The sequence below is a fragment of the Oreochromis aureus genome, linkage group 17 (genome assembly GCF_013358895.1).
Source record: "Oreochromis aureus strain Israel breed Guangdong linkage group 17, ZZ_aureus, whole genome shotgun sequence".
NCBI lineage: Eukaryota > Metazoa > Chordata > Actinopteri > Cichliformes > Cichlidae > Oreochromis > Oreochromis aureus.
In genome coordinates this window covers 9,263,753-9,280,494 of record NC_052958.1, presented here as the reverse complement: position 1 = coordinate 9,280,494, position 16,742 = coordinate 9,263,753, and the positions used below count along the sequence as shown (strand labels likewise).

General features: G+C 39.0%; 1 protein-coding gene across 2 annotated transcripts in view; it reads right to left on the bottom strand.

The window, feature by feature from the left end:
• Positions 1–16,742, bottom strand: part of grm8a (glutamate receptor, metabotropic 8a) — a 167,027-nt gene that overhangs the window by 64,784 nt on the left and 85,501 nt on the right. The window lies entirely within an intron of this gene.

Below are 16,742 nucleotides of genomic sequence, written 5' to 3'. Positions count from 1 at the left end.
GAAGGAACATTAGAAGTAAGATAAAGCACATTAATTCCCAGGGGACTCGTTTTAGGTAACAATCAAAGTATGGAAATCCATTCATAGCAACATACATTACACCTGCATCTACCTCTCATAACAGATCAGCGGGGAGCTATAGGGAAAAATCTGTGTGCAAGGATATAAAGTTACAGCATACAGAAGTAGATTTCTTTAGGTCATGTATCATCCATCACCCCACATGAATTGAAAAAATGAATCATATGCTTCAGGTACGAGACGCTACGGTTGTGTGGTGAGTGGCATTTGATGCTTTGGGTAAATGTGAAACTTATTCATGGCCTTAAATGATGATAATCATTCTGCAGTCTCAGCCTTGAGTCTGTTCTTATAGGGAAGCCTGGCACCAGACCTGTATAGCCAGTCAGTGCCTACTGTCTGCTGCACAGTGCCAGGCCATCACCATTTGTCACAGCTTTTGTTTCTGTTTGTGCTTTGTCTGCTCTACAGCCCATTTATGTCCTAGTATTATATTCCATGTACACCATAAAAAAAGCCAATAGTCAAGCGGTGACAGAAAAATAGATGTGTATAATACAGGTGAAAGAAGATCTACAATAATGGCACCAAAGCACGTAGAGGAAAGTGGGTAGCGTTTGGCTCCGGAAGGACTGAAGAAAGAGATGAAAGAAAGACAACAGGTAAGAAATAAAACGAAAAAGAAAGTTTAGATGAAGAGAAACTTTAAAGGAATGAAGAGAGACCAAATGAGAGATGAAATCTTTGTGCAAGACAGGTTGACCAGTAGACAGGCAGCGGGGCACTCAGCATGACAATGACAAATAACTCCTCTCAGTCCATTCTCGCCCTGGTAGCAAAGAAAGAACAACATGTTCCTTCTTTACATCTTCTGAACCACTGATAATGGCATTTCTGTGTATACAGGAAAGGCAAGAAAGTGTCTGGGGATAAAATACACTTTATCCTCTTTCCGACTAGTTGCACAACCATGTGTTGAGCCTTGACATGTTTAATTTACTTATATGTCTCTACTTTTGGCTTCACATACAGTTATTAGTCTTGAGTGTATACTACCATTTAGGTCCGCTTTCTGAGCTTATCTTACTGCTGCAGCCTTATTAATTACTGCAGATTAATGTTTAGGTTCATAAGCTGCTGATGAATATTTGAATACTTACATCTGGCCTTTATGCTTGCATGCATGTACAAAATACATGCATGCATGCGTACAATCCCTGCCCTGACATAAATATGTGCGAATGCTCAAAAGCATGCAAATGGTCTCCCAACTGCATTTTTTTTTGAGCGGATTTTATGTAATGACTCATTAGCATAATGAGCTAATGAAAAAAGAAGAGAGTGAAAACCTCCTTGATGCATTAAGATGAAAATCAGTAATTGAGTGTAACATTCATTTTCTCTGTTTTCATCAAAAAGTTCAAAGAGTGGAACCACATAACATCCTACGTTCATTATCTTCCTTTCTCGCACGATATCTGACTTTATGTGATATATTCTTTGTTCTTGTTTCTCTATTCTTATCTCTCACTTCAACCACATTCTCACATATTCTCTCTTTCTGTCCTACCCCTCCGTTTGGTTACTAAATCTACTGCATCTATCTTGGCTATGTTCACTCTTTTTTTCTTTTCTGTTTTTCTTTAAAAGCAGCAGTCACCTTCAGGCAACACAAACCGAATCAAAACCCATCTGGTCTGAGCTGAATTAACAAGACCAGAGGCACCCAGAATCAATATGAGCATCCATAAGGAATTAATGGGGTCCCCAGAATAAAATCCAATCCACAGTTATGGAAGGCTGTAGGGTGCTTTGTATGCATGTCCTTATTCGTGTGTTTGTTGGTGCCTGTGGTGATGGGTAAGAACCCCAGCAGGAAATTAGTTACCATTTTCTCCGGGCCACTGTGGTCCAGCCGTACAGCTGATCACAATGCTGGCCTAAGAGTCGAACTTTGATAGTAAACAGAGGAGCACTGTAACGTGTGCATATGTGTGGAGAGAGGAAAAAGACAGAGAACAAAGTATGCAGAAAGTACAAGTCTCTATCTGTCAACTGTGACCTCTTTGATCGAATTTCAATTTTTACTGTTCTGTTTTGATTCTGCAAAGAGGGCTAACATAATACGTTTTTCTTTTTCTGCAGCACCCTGTTTTCTGTTACCTGTTTGGACACTCTGCCTCATGCTGAGGCAAAGTGCAGCTCATTCCAGCCTATCCAACTCTTCAAACCTGTGGCTATTTATTTCGTGACCTGTACACTGCTGGATGGAGGAGGGTGCTTTCGGCAATACTGATTTTGTGTGTACATATACGATGATGATCCACCCGGCTTGAAAAAAATGCATATGCGGACAACTATCTGCCTGAGGTGTCGGACTGAAACTGGGGGTAAAAACCCACTGAGTTACTTCCTTTTAAAAAGTATGAAAACAATGAAAAAAAAAAAAAAACACTTGTTGCTCAGAGCTGGCAGATATATGCAGTTATGTGTTATACTGCCCTTAATTTGACATTTCATTAGAAAAGCAGCTGCACAAATCACATAACCTTTATTTATCCACAAAAGCATTCACCTTTTGGCCAACAACCTGCTCAACATTCATAAATACACACATTCACAGCTCAGTAGTCACTGAAAGAGAAGAGAGCTTTTCTCATTAGCATCTCAAATTCTGGCCACAAGCCCAGTTTTTGAATCTCACAGCCAGAGCTACAGTCCTGTGCAATAGTCCTGAGTCACCCCTCATTTCTTTATATTTTGCTTCTAAAGAGTCAGACTTTCCTGTAATTTTGAAGTGAACAATGTTTCTCCAGGCTTTCTGTCTGTCTGGCAACACTTTTCTTTGGACATTGGCTGTTTATTAAGTCCAGTTATGTTTTTGTTTCCTGAACCACTTAACAATGTTCTACGAGGACAAAAAGGATCCCAAACTTAAAAGATGAACCAGTGTGGTGTCTACACATCAGGCAATGAATGAAGAACCAGTTTAAATCGTATACTTCGGTACAGCCTGTTGCAAAAAGTATCTGCAGCGATCAAGAGTATCTGAAAGATCCAGCAACAATCTGGCACAGGACCTGAGAGATGCATCTGGCCCTCAGATCCATCTGCTGTTTACTGAAGCTTCATCAAGAATGGTTTCAGTGGATGGGTGGCTGTCAAGAAGCCAAATACCTCAGGTTTTGATCCACCATGCAATATCATCTTGATCTTAAACACACTGCCAGTCATGGACACGTACACAGAAAAACACACAATTGAACACTACCAGTCATGGATTGGCCTCCCCAGAGTCTGGACCTCAACATTATTAAAGCAGTGTGGGATTAGCTTGACAGAGAATGGAACAAAAGGCAGCCAACACCTGGAGAATGTCCTTCAGGACTTTGAATGTCCTTCAGGAATCCTGAAGAATTATTTTTGAAGACTACTTAAAGAAATGACAAGAAAGCTGCCTTATTGAGTTCAGGCTTTGTTAATGAATAAACGTAGTCATACCAAATCTCATCTTTCAAGCTTGTTAGAATTGCATGCATGTTTGAACATGTTTCAATAAATCATTGCACCTATTTCCTATTTCCCAATTTTTTGCATTTTTTTTTTTTTGCAGATTTCCCTTTGATTTTGAGAATTTTCTGTGTTATAGCTTCTTTCTGTTTGCTAAAAGCATATTTACAAATAGCATTTGATTGGTGTCAGGCTAGTATGCATCAAACTATACTACTAAAACCCAAAAGTTTCTTAGAGCTTTTAAAGTCTTGTCTTGCCCTGAGGTTACTCTGGTAACAGCCTCTGTAATGTGACTGATGCTACTAAGCTCACTTGAATCCTTATGTGTGCAGCAGGGTGAGGTACACTACATTCAACTGACTGTGATGTCTGTGAAAAAAAAACCCAAAAAGAAAAGTGCAGCAAGGTGAAACAAATGTATCTGTGTGGCAGTAATGTGATGGGAGTCCATTTACTCTTCTTGTAACCAAATTCAATGAAATTAGAACGGAATAAAGTGAAAATTGATTCAACATTAAATAGAAACAATGTAAGTTAAAACCTGAATGTATTTTATCCACTTCTATCCACCAGGTAAAAAGTACAAAGTATATCATTTAAATTATAGGCTGACATACAGTGTGTGGACCAGCTACACACAACACCTAGAGAAGATGCTCAGGCATGGAAGCCCATGTTATGAGAAGTGTGTGGTGCATAGTTTGTGTGCTGATGTTAATGCCAGGAGAAGTCTGGAACTCTACACTTATTCAGTCAGCAGTCCATATAATGGAGTCCATATAGTCTAAGTAAGCACTTCATGTGGGTCAGGTATAAAATTTTGATAATTATCAGGGCGGGGTTTTGTTGTTGTTGTTGTTTTTTGAATATTCACTCCCCATACTGCACATATTAAATTTTTTAGGGTTATTTACTATTCCTAACATTTCCTCAGCCAGCAAGGAGTGCAGAAAGGTGAATATGTCCAGCCGTAGTGCAGCAAGATGACTTTAAGCCAAGGAAAGACAGACAGAAATGCCATGTTTTATTCATTCCATTAATCTCATTGGTGTAGTGAAAAGCTGAATCACTCATTAAGATGGTTGGCAAGCACATAAACAGCAACATGTATACATGCTCAGGAATGCAAAAAAAAAAAAAGAATAAAGCGCCATTAGAACTCGTCAGCTGTGAGATACAGTTTGGAAACCTGTTTCTAAGAAGAGTGCATTTTGAAATATACCTATACAGCCTCCCAAGTCAACAAAAGTACCTTGAGCTGTCTAACGTTCCACCATAATTACAGATCTAATTATGCTAATAGTCTACAAACAAAGCTAAACAAGGCATTAATTAGTAAGCCCTTTCACAGCAACATACCTTTAAATAACACGTCTGGCAGTGGTGCACTGAAAGTACATCTGTTAAAGGATTTTTATATGTATTCTGCTTTATTGTAGTTAAAAACCCCTAGTTGTTTAGCTTCATTTAAATCTCCTATTTTACTGTGTTTCATGACAAAGTTTGCATGAGAGAATACCACAGGTGCCTCCACCCTTGCTGAGTTTGCTGAGATAAGCTTGACTGGTTACTATTTTTAACAGTTTAAATATGTTTCATTGTTATCACCTTGTAAGGAGTTGTTTTACACACAAGGGGTGCCGACCTGACATATTTTAGGAAGGAGCAGGGTATAAATAAAGAGAGAACTGATGTCTCAGTGTGAGTCTCCACTGAGATCACCCATGTATATACATGTTTGAGTTGTGTCTTTCTTTGCTTGCTGAAACAATTCTTTGACAACATCTTTTTAGCAACAGTTGTGAAGTTCATAGCTCTTAGAAAACAAACTGTGGTCAGTGACCATTCGCAAGAAAGAAGAAAGACACCTGAAAAGGGCAAAGATTCTTTTCAAGCGGTTTCACAATTTAGATAAAAATAGCGGCATGTTTTTTAGACGTTTTGGCCTTTAAAAAAAAAAAAAATTAAATACAAGACTGGTAAATGCTGTCTTTTCTTCTCTCTAGATTTGTGGCCTCATTGCATGTAACTTGTGTTTTATGTCTTTCTGAACAGTAAAGCATCTCCTTTTGATGCATCGCTACACGTACGCACGCAGTTGTTGGCATTCAGCGTTTGTGCAAATTCTCATTCAGAGAAAAAAAGCATAACAAAGTAATGAAAGTATTGTACTTTGAGCCATAGATCAACATGCCATGTAATAATGAGAATTTCTCTCTGCTGTTCTTATGAGATGTGAAATGACACGATGCATCATTAATCAGTATATCGCAAGAAAATGCAATCGTGCCTTGAGACAGTTAAATGACTGTTGCTGTTACGAGTAGTGCTAACTGGGAAAACACTACCGTGTCTGTTTCCTGGGATTGCGTCAGGTGTTGAAACCGGAGCAAAGGGTGTGTGTGCGTGTGTGTGCGTCTGAGTGTGTGAAAAGTACAATACAATACAGCTTTTATTGGATGTGTCTGCCCATTGTCTGCAGCCGGTAACAGCATGTGATATGTATGAAATCCACCCATTTAGTCTCTGCACGTTATGTGAGCAGGTGCAAAATCAAAACTAAAGCTTTAGCTGAGGCTTTATGACCCAATTACGATATTCAATATTTAATGTGGAACGCCTTGGTGTTCCCCCGGATGAGCTGGAGGAGGTGGCTGGGGAGAGGGAGGTCTGGGCTTCTCTGCTTAGGCTGCTGCCCCCGCGACCCGACTTCGGATAAAGCGGATGAGGATGGATGGATGGATGAATATTTAATGTAGTGCAGTCTTGTTTTTGTATCAGTGTGGAAAACAGGAGACAACAATAAAGGTGAAGTGGAGGCAGAGAAAGTGATGACTGGACAAAATGTTTGCTTGCTGAAGTGAATTTGCACACTTTATTCCATTTTGTAGCCAGCAGCTGCTAAATGCAATTCAGCCTTTCTGTTCACTGTTAATGACATCAGAGACCACAGGCAACTTAGTTGGTTGGCGGCTTGGTAAACGAGGATTTGCACTGAAAACTCTGTGAGGCAAAAGGACAGATAAAAAGTAACTTTCGTGTCTCATCCAAGATCTGCAATCCGAAAAGAAAAAACAAAAATGCATGAGCAGGCAATCATCTCCATATCTGCCTCCAAGTCATTTTCATATTTCGTGGTTGATTATTTGTTCTTGTTACATAGGCACTCAGGCCGACTGCTGTGATCTGATTCTAGATCTGTACAAATTCATTACTCATCTTGGTTCTGTTTAATAAAAGCTACAGGCATGTCAGGGCAAAAAAACATGTTCAAAAACCGATTTTATGATGAAAGTTTTGTTTGAAATTGAGATAATCTGCTATTTGTCGATCCTGACACCTGCTATTGCAAAATGAATGCTAGCATAAAAATTTAGACTTTAAAGTCTCTTAACTACAAAAGGAAAACAGTTTTACAGTCAAGACCCTGCACTTTAAAGGGGCCTTTGAAGATTAAGTTGTGGTGATATTTTTCATCATTTTCATTTTCTTTTAAATTGATACTGCGTTATAAACAGACCTCCCCAAACACATCTTAAACTCGGCACTTCAAAATCAATGCAGAGGTGGCGATACTTTGACTTGCACTACTAGTAAGAGAATTCACAAGACAAGATATATATGTATATCCTTAGGAGTCAAAGTAAGAAGCTTACAAATAAAAACACCTTTTTTGCAGCATGGTCGGGGATGATAGTGATTTGAAGGACTTTAGCATCTCTTCTACGACAGATGTTAACATAATAACAGCCCGAGAGATCAGCTGGAACCTCTGGTCGCTATGGAAAAATGTGTATTCCCCATCTGGTTGATGAGTGGTTGCCACCAATTGCAAAGGGATGTCAATCACAAAGATTATGCTTCACCAAAAACCTATTTATAATTTCTTTGGTTACTAGCAGGTTGCGGTAGTTGTCTATAAGCAGTCTCTAGCCCCGAGTGATTGAAGCCTTTGATAAATGTAAAAGGCAACTATGAAATAACTTTATATTGCACTATTATACTATTTAGTTATACACAAGTAATATAACTATTCACATTATGAAATGACTGAGGATGTTTTGACCGACTTTCTTCCTGACAGCTAAGCACCTACTGGCTGTATTGACGGCCATTTTTCAAGTCTGCTTTGTGGGACTTCTTCACGATTACATGTGTGATTATCCATAATATTCAGAATTGCAATAAATATTAACATACTTATTTTAAAATTAAAATCCTTCTCTACACAAGAAGGATTACGATTACAACATGTGAGGGCTGTATCCGTTATCCTACTATTTTCATGATATGAGATAAAATCAAAAAAGTTGGGAACACCACAGTGAGCTTGGTGTCAGCAAAACCTCTGAAATGCATGTTTCACTGCCTTGCTAGTGAAGCGAGTTCCTTGTCTAATACAAACACAAAGCAATACATGAAATCAGCGAGGTGAGACTAATGCAAGAATGCCAACTGGCTAAATGCTTTGATGGATGCCTTCATAGACCAGTGTGCTGGGCAGATTTTCTACATGCAATGATTGATGGCAACACAGCTGACAGACAGACTAATGATGTGAACAAGCTCCTTAATTAAACATCAATTTGCAACACATATTCAATTCCCTCCTTCTAAACTCTCAACAGCTAGCAAGTATTTTACTCTAGCCCTCTTTTCTCCTCAACCACCACCTGACGCCCCCATCCGCCTTTCTTTTTCTGTAGGCAAATTGGCTTATAAAAATATATGAGAAGGAAATTTATTTATGAGCCCTGGAATGATGCAAGCTAAGTTCAGATGTTCATGAATACATTTACATAAAGGTTGTTTAATTAGCTTTCCTCTCATTTATCAAAGATGGCTCAAAAACATCACGAAGACGACAGCATAGGTTGATGCTGCCCACACACACCATAATTTAGAGACATTTATGAATCAATATTGTTAAAATATACAACTACCACTCTGCTTACATGTGTTTCTTGCTCATATTTCTTAACATACAAAAACCATGCAAGCCATATTTGACTGGCTTAGATCTTTGAGGCTAATCTACCAAGGAAGACATGGCTAATCAATAAGAAAGAAGAGCAAATGAGCATCAGACAGAGATCTGCTCTACATGATTTGACAACAGAGCGCTGAAGCCAAGGCTTGTGTCAATACACTGATGCACAAATACCAGTCAGTGGGTTCAAGCCTGAGTGTGAGTATGTGTCTGTGTTTGTACAATTACATCTAAGAGTGTGTGCGTCTGTGTGAATGTGTTTGTTTCATAACTGGTGCCTCGTGCGTGGGATCAGAGCTTGATGTCAAATGTTATTTTAATATCATCCAGCTGCGGACTACACATGTCTGTATAGACTCTCTTCAAATTTACTGTATTGATCCAACCACGAATATAGAAGATGTATAGATGAATAGAAACGTATATCTGTTTAAATGTTATCAATACAAAACAGAGATAAAACAAAGAAATAAAGGACTTGGTTAAAAGTCCCATCACCAAGCTGGCTTTAAGGTGGATGACTAGATAAACAAGTTCCTAAAAACGACATTTCAACTTCACTACAGTATGGGAAGCATTCTAATAGCTGAAGTCTCAAATTAACTTATTAATAATTGCACCTTTATTCTTGCAGCAATGCTGACATTTTTAGAAGTCAAATACCTGATCAGAGTTTACTCGAAAAGCAACCTGTGTGAGTGAAAGAGTGAGGGTGACGTCAAGCATGAAGTGACGTGAACTGCACTTCCTGGAAGAACAAGCCAGAGCTGGCTCCAAAAACAAGAAAATCCCCAGAGACCTCAGTGTTAAAATATTTTTTTTGTTGTTGTTGGTGGTGGTGGTTTTTTTTATTGCAGATTGGCAAAATGGCTCTTAAAACATAAAAGGTGTTAAGGTTTTCAGGAGTCAGGCATCTGACTGATAGGTGGTTCCAACGTAGGTGGCCTTCAATTCCACTAATTTTTGTCACTGATTAGGACTCTCTACCCAGTTTGTGCCGGTGCCTTTTGGAGCATTTTGCATTGCAGTTATCTCAAGTGGTAAATCTTGCTGTGTGCACTGTAAAAAAAATCAGAAGTTGAAAACTCAAAACATCAAACAACTTGAGTCAATACTTGAGTCAATACTTCTGACTGTTGTTGATTTTACAGGAGTTCTGGGAACTTGAGGTTTTTTTGTTCACGCCAAAATTCCTGTGAGGGTAACAATAACATTTTTGGTTTGGTGCAGACTTTTACACCAGATATACTTCTTGATCACCCCAGGTGTGGGGTTTCAGGCTTTGGAACCCCACTCCTGCTTATGACCACCTAGCATGACCTCGAGTTTGAGTTGCCTCCTAGTTGCAAAACAAGGACTTTTAGTGTTTTAGGCAAACATGTTGACCCTTACACTATTAAAACATATACGCAAACCTTTCAAGGACATTAATGTTGCTTGTATTGTAACTAAGGAAATGTAAATAAATAAAATGAAGAGGCCACAGCTCATGTTTTTCCATAATGTAAGGGTTAGCGCATTCACCTCAGAAGTATAAAGATCCTTGTTAAAACTGTGAGGAAACATGTGGGGTCAAAATTTAGCCCAAACCAGACATGCAGATCAGTCTGCTGTGTAAAGCAAGGGGGCCGATGAAAGTTGTAAAGGCAAAGCTTTCTTTGACTGACACAAAAAGTGTTTTGTTTAGTTAATGTGGCGGAGTTTGGTTTGTAGCTCAGCTGCAGGTGTCATGGGAGGCTGAGCTCCATCATCTAATCACCCATCTATTCTCTTATCCTTCTCAGGGTTGCAAGAGGGCTGGAGCCTATCCCAGCCACCATAGGGTGAGAGGCGGGGTACACCCTGGACACGTCGCCAATCTGTCGCAGGGTTAACACAGAGAGACAGACAACAATTCACACCTATGAGCAATTTGGAGTCACTAATTCACCTAACCCTACTAACTACATGTCTTTGGACTGTGAGAGGAAGACAGAGTACCTGAACACAATAAAAAACATGGAAAATCCACACAGAAAGGCCCTGTCCAGATGGTGGATTTGAAGTCAGGGCTTTCTTGCTGTAAGGCAACAGTGCTAACCACGTCACCGTACTACCTGTCATCTAATCATGCCTCCCTATTTGAGTAGGATGCTGGGACCTGACTGTACCGCACTGGAGTAAGGCAGCTGTAACTACACAGTCATAAAAAGTACACTGTAAATAAACGTTGACTTGTCTGGCAACACTGTATGCATCAGGCACTTTTCTGTTACACTCAGCATTTGAAGCTTGAATATTATTGTTGCCCTTAGGTAATATTGTGATGAGGTGAACAAGAAAATTCAAGTTGCTAGAACTCACAAGTTGAGAAAAATCAAAACAGAAAATGTTGTTTTCTGTTTTCTCAACTTTTTCTTTTAACAGTATGTTTTTTATTCAATGAGGAAACAGTAGAAATTAGATGAAGTACACTAAAACCTTTGTGTTTATTACACTGCTTGTGTGCGTAAGCTTGTTTAGCCATCTCCTTACTAATGTCACAGGTTTGCCTGTTCTCGGTAATTGACTTGCTAAACTCAATGTCACTGTTACTTTAACCGGCAGAAATAACACCAAAGCTCAAATCAGCAAGCATTTATTAGATATGTGGCATTTTGATCCTGCTGCTGCTCCTATTCTCATCTTTCAGCTACTTTCCCTTCTCTCTTCTCAGACCTGCTGTCAGGCTGCAGTGAGAGTGTTGTCTGTTTTATAAAGAGCAATTCGTAGCAGAGCACCCTTTTTCATGAATAATGTGATGCCACTGACATATGTGGCTAATATATATTACACTCTACATTATTGCTGGTATATATTACTGCTGATGGTACACACAGCTAATATAAATTATTCATTGGTCATTATTCATATCTTGCTGAATCACTGTCCTGGCATAACTTGGCTATGCACACTAGCCCTTCCTCTCTTTCTTCAACTTTTTAAATTTCCTGCCCTTCTTTTCATCTCTCTCCTGCACAGCTTTCACTTGACATATAAACAAGAATTTCATGTATGTTTTTTTGTTGAAGGGATGTGTGCTTCATGTCACTGGACCTTCTCCCTTCCCACCCTTGAACAAGCACATTTATAGACACACTAACAAACACAGAAAGGGGAAAGCTATGGAACCAAAGAGGCAAGTGGCGGCAGAGAAAGAGCACAGTAAAGCTAGCGAGACAGGAGAGAAAATGTATCAAACAAAACAGAAGGATGGTGGGGGCTAAAAATAAAAGCTGGAGTGAAAGATGATAGATAGACTTTAGGTTTATAAAAGCAAGGTCAATAAACAACAGAATAAGAGACATGACTAGCTTTAAACGACAAATGCATTCAATATAATGCTCTGACACACAAACATACTTGCTGTTAGTCTTCATATTTACAGGGCTGGTATTTTTTAGTCTCACACAATCAGGAACAAGTTTGCTGTGAATCTGGATAAGTAATACGATTAGGTGCATTTAGCTGGGTGACATTAGCACTATTAAAACTTCTCAGTTTTCCAAGACCTGCATAGGGGGGAAAAACAGTTTTAAAAACCTGGGCCTAATTTTTATAGTGTTGGCCTTCATTCTTATCAGGTGTGTTAGTACTAAGCAACTACTGAAGAACTGAGAATGTGACAACGTCACAAAAACGGTGGCCAAAAAAATACAGAAAAATGGTTGCTGTAAAATTAAAATGCTGATGGTTATATACTCACCATCATTATAAACACTATGACATTTTCCATACTAGTACATAGATTATATAGGTAGCAAACAAGTAGGCAGGTAGCTAAAAAGAGAGAGAGAATCTCCGACTTCCACTTCCAACTAAATGAATGACAACATTATACCATAACTGCTTTATGCGTTTGCGTTCACATTGCAACCATTTTAAATATGATCAGTGAATTTCTATTAAGAGCTTTTGGGGCTTTTAAGTTGGCTGTAGTTAAACCATTACTTAAAAACCTTCTCTTCATCCAGATCTTTGGTCTCGATTTCCAGATCTTGTTTCCAATTTTCTGTTAATGCAAAAAAAATCTCAAGACCCTAGTTATCATCCGCAGAGGAATGATTTATTTGAACGCTTTTAGATATAGACCTCTCTCTACATCATTCAATAAATTTAAATACAGAGACAGGAACATACTATTAAATGTCTTAAAGGAAATGCACAATAATGGTTTGATTTGCATTTATTTGTGGATGTAAAAAGGCAGTCTTCTTCATATTTGAAAGTCAGGGAGTTCCACAGTGCTAGGACCAATACTATTTAATAATGGATTGGAGAATGCACTTTTCAAGGCACCCAAAGCGCTTTACAATGCCACTATTCATTCACTCTCACATTCACACACTGGTGGAGCTACTGTTGTAGCCACAGCTGCCCTGGGGCAGACTGACAGAGGCAAGGCTGCCATATCGCACCATCGGCCCCTCTGGCCAACACCAGTAGGCGGTAGGGTAAAGTGTCTTGCCCAAGGACACAACAACCAGGACAGAGAGCCCAGGGATCGAACCGGCGACCTTCCGGTTGCAGATACGATTCCCAACCCCCTGAGCCACGGTCGCCATTTACATCATACTTGTTTCTATTAGGCAATATCATTAGAAAAGACTCTATATATGTTCATTGCTATTAGATGATACTCACAATATATATCTATTGAGCCAGATAACACTAGTTAAACTACAGGTCTGGCTTAAAGACATAAAGACCCAGATCACCTATGACTTTCTTCACCTAAATTCATATAAAAATAAGATTATTCTATTTGGGCCTAAAATCCTAGAGACATGCTATCTAACCAGATACTTACTCAAGATTATGTCATTACTTTGGTCTCCAGTAACACTGTAAGGAATCTTTGAGTCATTTTTGAACAGAGTATGTCCTTATATAAACACACTAAACAAATATGTAGGAATGTTTTGCAAAACAATGATAAAATTAGACCCATGCTGTCTCAGAGATCATGAAGAAAAAGAAAAAAAATGCATTTATTACTTCTAGTCTTGATTATTGTAATTAATTATTATCTGCTTCTTTTAAAGGTTTCTTGAAAAGCTTCCAGTTAATCCAAAATACTGCAGTGACAGTACTGCCAGGAATGAGAAAGAGACATTTTTTCCCCACCATTAGCTTCTCTTCATTGGTTCCCTCTTAAATCCATTCATCCATCCACACATTTTCTTCCGCCCATCCAATTCAGGATGGCAGGGGGGCTATAGGCTTTCTCAGCTGCAATAGGATAAGAGGGTACACCCCAGAGAGGTCGCCAGTCTGTCCCTGTTAAATCCAAATCCTCACATGCAGACTCTACAGTACTATATCGTCCCAGCTGAAGACTTTGTTCTAAGATAGCAGGCTTGCTTGTGCTTCCAAGAGTTTCCAGAAGTAGAATGGGAGGCAGAGCTTTCAGCTCTCAGGTCTCTCTCCTGTGGAACCAGCCACCATTTCATATTCAAGAGACAGACACTCTTTCTACTTTTAAGATTAAACTTAAAACTTTCCTTTTTTGATAAAGCTCAGAGTTAGCAGCATCACATGGCCCTGAAGCATCCCTTCGTTATGCTGCTATAGGCTCAGGCTGCTGGGGGACTTCACATGATATACTCAGCATTTTTCTTTCCATTAGTCTTCTCTTTTTACTACTCACTGCTGCATGTCTTTAAATTGTGTCTTCACTCCCATAGTTTGTGTCTTGTCTCCCTATGCTTTCTTTCCTTTCTTTTCTTTTCTCTCATCCACCAACTAGTCACAGCAAATTACTGCACCTCACTGAGCCTGGTTATGCTGGGGGTTCTAGTTTAAGAGGGAATTTTTCCTTCCCATCATTGCTTGTTGAGCATGTGATTGTTGGGGTTTCCTCTCTAAGACTGGAGGGTTTACCACACAGTAAAAAGGCAACTGTTGTGCTGTGATTTGGCATAAATAAATAAATTTGAATTGCATTATAACCTCATGTCAGTTTTGTCTTTATAGTTTATGTCCAAAACTCACTTCTGCATCTTTCCATTTTCTTCCATAGACAGACAACCATTCATGCTCACATTCACACCTATGGTCAGTTAAGAAGTGTCAATTAACCTAACCAAATGCATGTTTTTGGACTGTGGAGGAAGCCACAGTACTCAGAGACAAATCATGCAACCAGTCAGCTAGTGGCTTCAAACTCAGGACCGTCTTGCTGTGAGGCAACAGTATTAACTTCTGCATCATCATGCTGGCCAACATTTCAACTCATGATAACATGAACATGTTGAGGTAACAATGATCATACAAATACATTATATTTTATGTGCATACGCCTGCCTCCTAGCCACATTTTTTCATTAGTGGACTTTTTTTTCCTTCCTCTACAATGAGATTTTGGTCTCATCAAGATGGATTACAGTTTGTGTGAGGCTGTGATACAACAGCGGCAAATGTGCAGTTCACTACTTATTTATCCAACGACGAGTGGCTATGATTGCAGCTCACCCATACAGTTTCTCAGTATAAGAATCCAGGCACATGTTACAACAAGCATGCTCTCCATCGTAGGACTGCAAGTCATAAATCAGCTACCACATATGCACACAGAGTGCATCATTGAGAGCTATAGGTAACCATGTCCTTTGCAAGAAAATGAAAAAAGATCATTTCACTGCAGCTAAATGACACTTCATCTCACCTACTGAAAACTAATGTTGGAAGGAGTCATAAAGCACTGTGTGTTGCTGTCTGTGTCTCACAGTCTGCAATCTGTCTGTCTGTGCCTGTCTGTCTCTAATTGTCCATCAAGCTCTCCATCTGTGCTCGTCTCCATCCTTCAGTCTGTTCAGTCCTTAGGCCTTTTCACAGGGGAGGGAACAGTTTATTCAGCCTGTGAGCCTAATAACTCTCCTTCCCCATCGACCTCGTTAGGATATGGTCTATTTGTAGTGAGTGAACATGTGTTTGTACGCAAGGGTAAATGTGTGCATGCTGGGCTAAGTCAGGATCTCATTAACTTCTGGAATGGTACTGTGCTTCTCTCACAGACAGACCCATGCACACATCGCTAGTGTTGGATGAAGGCTCTGTGTCTTCAAAAGCATCACTTTTGTACTGAGTAAGAAAAGCGTTCATGCATTCAGAAAACAAGGGCATCAAACTAGCCAAGGAGCCTTTAGAAGATAGATTCCTCATCAACAATACTCTATAAAGTATTAATTATTTATGTTAAATTGAGGAAGTATAAAGCTGTGTGTGTGTGTGGTGTGTGCAAGCATTTGATAATCCTCTGTGTTTGCCTATTAAGTAGGAAGGAAGTTAGAGCATAACCTTCATTAGGCAGCTGTAAAAGAAGCTACAGCATTATGGTAATTTTGCTAATCAGGAAAACAGGCGAGAGATGAAACTATTATTCTTTTGGTTTTTTCCCCTCACAGAGTACTATACATGCATCCTTTTCAGGCTTCTTCTCACCTGGGTAAGAGTTTTGGGCTCTCTTCACTGTGCCCCAGCAAATTCTTATAGATGTGACCTCTAGTTGTTTAAAATCCTGAGTCATAAACTTCCAATATATCAATATTTCTTATAATCACTGTCTTTTCCAGGTGTAATGTGAGGCAGAGGGAACTCCAGGAAATCAGAATATTTTATAAATTCAGATCAGTTATCCATTTATTGCACATTTATATAATTAAAAATTGGTTCTAATAATATACCTGGTGTGTATTCATTGAATTGTGCTTTGCTTCGTAGGGTTTTAACTACCTGCATTTGCACAGCGGGCTTTGCTCTCATTTAATAGAGATAAAACATCTCTGAATGAGTTTTACTGGACCCATTAAAAACAGCATGCATGCAACTATAAATTCACGTAAAATAATAATAAGCTAATATAAGGAATGAAAGCAGAAACTACACAGCTGCATAAAATATATATTACGTATTGCTTTGCAAATTAATACTACATAGACTTAGATATTACTTTTATTTGCCATGTTTACAGTGTAAACAATACAGTAGATTAATTTTTTGGCCATACAAATTAGGATGAGAACAAGAGGCTGCGAGACAGTGACAGTGAGCAGAGGAAAGGCGGGCTCAGTTCAGAAAAAAATAAACATCACAGTTTTAAATTATGTTATTATTGATTTGCAAAGGGAGAAAATAATTTCAGACAGGACTCCTACAGGCAAAAGAATATTGTTATTTCCATCTCCAATAATTTATACTC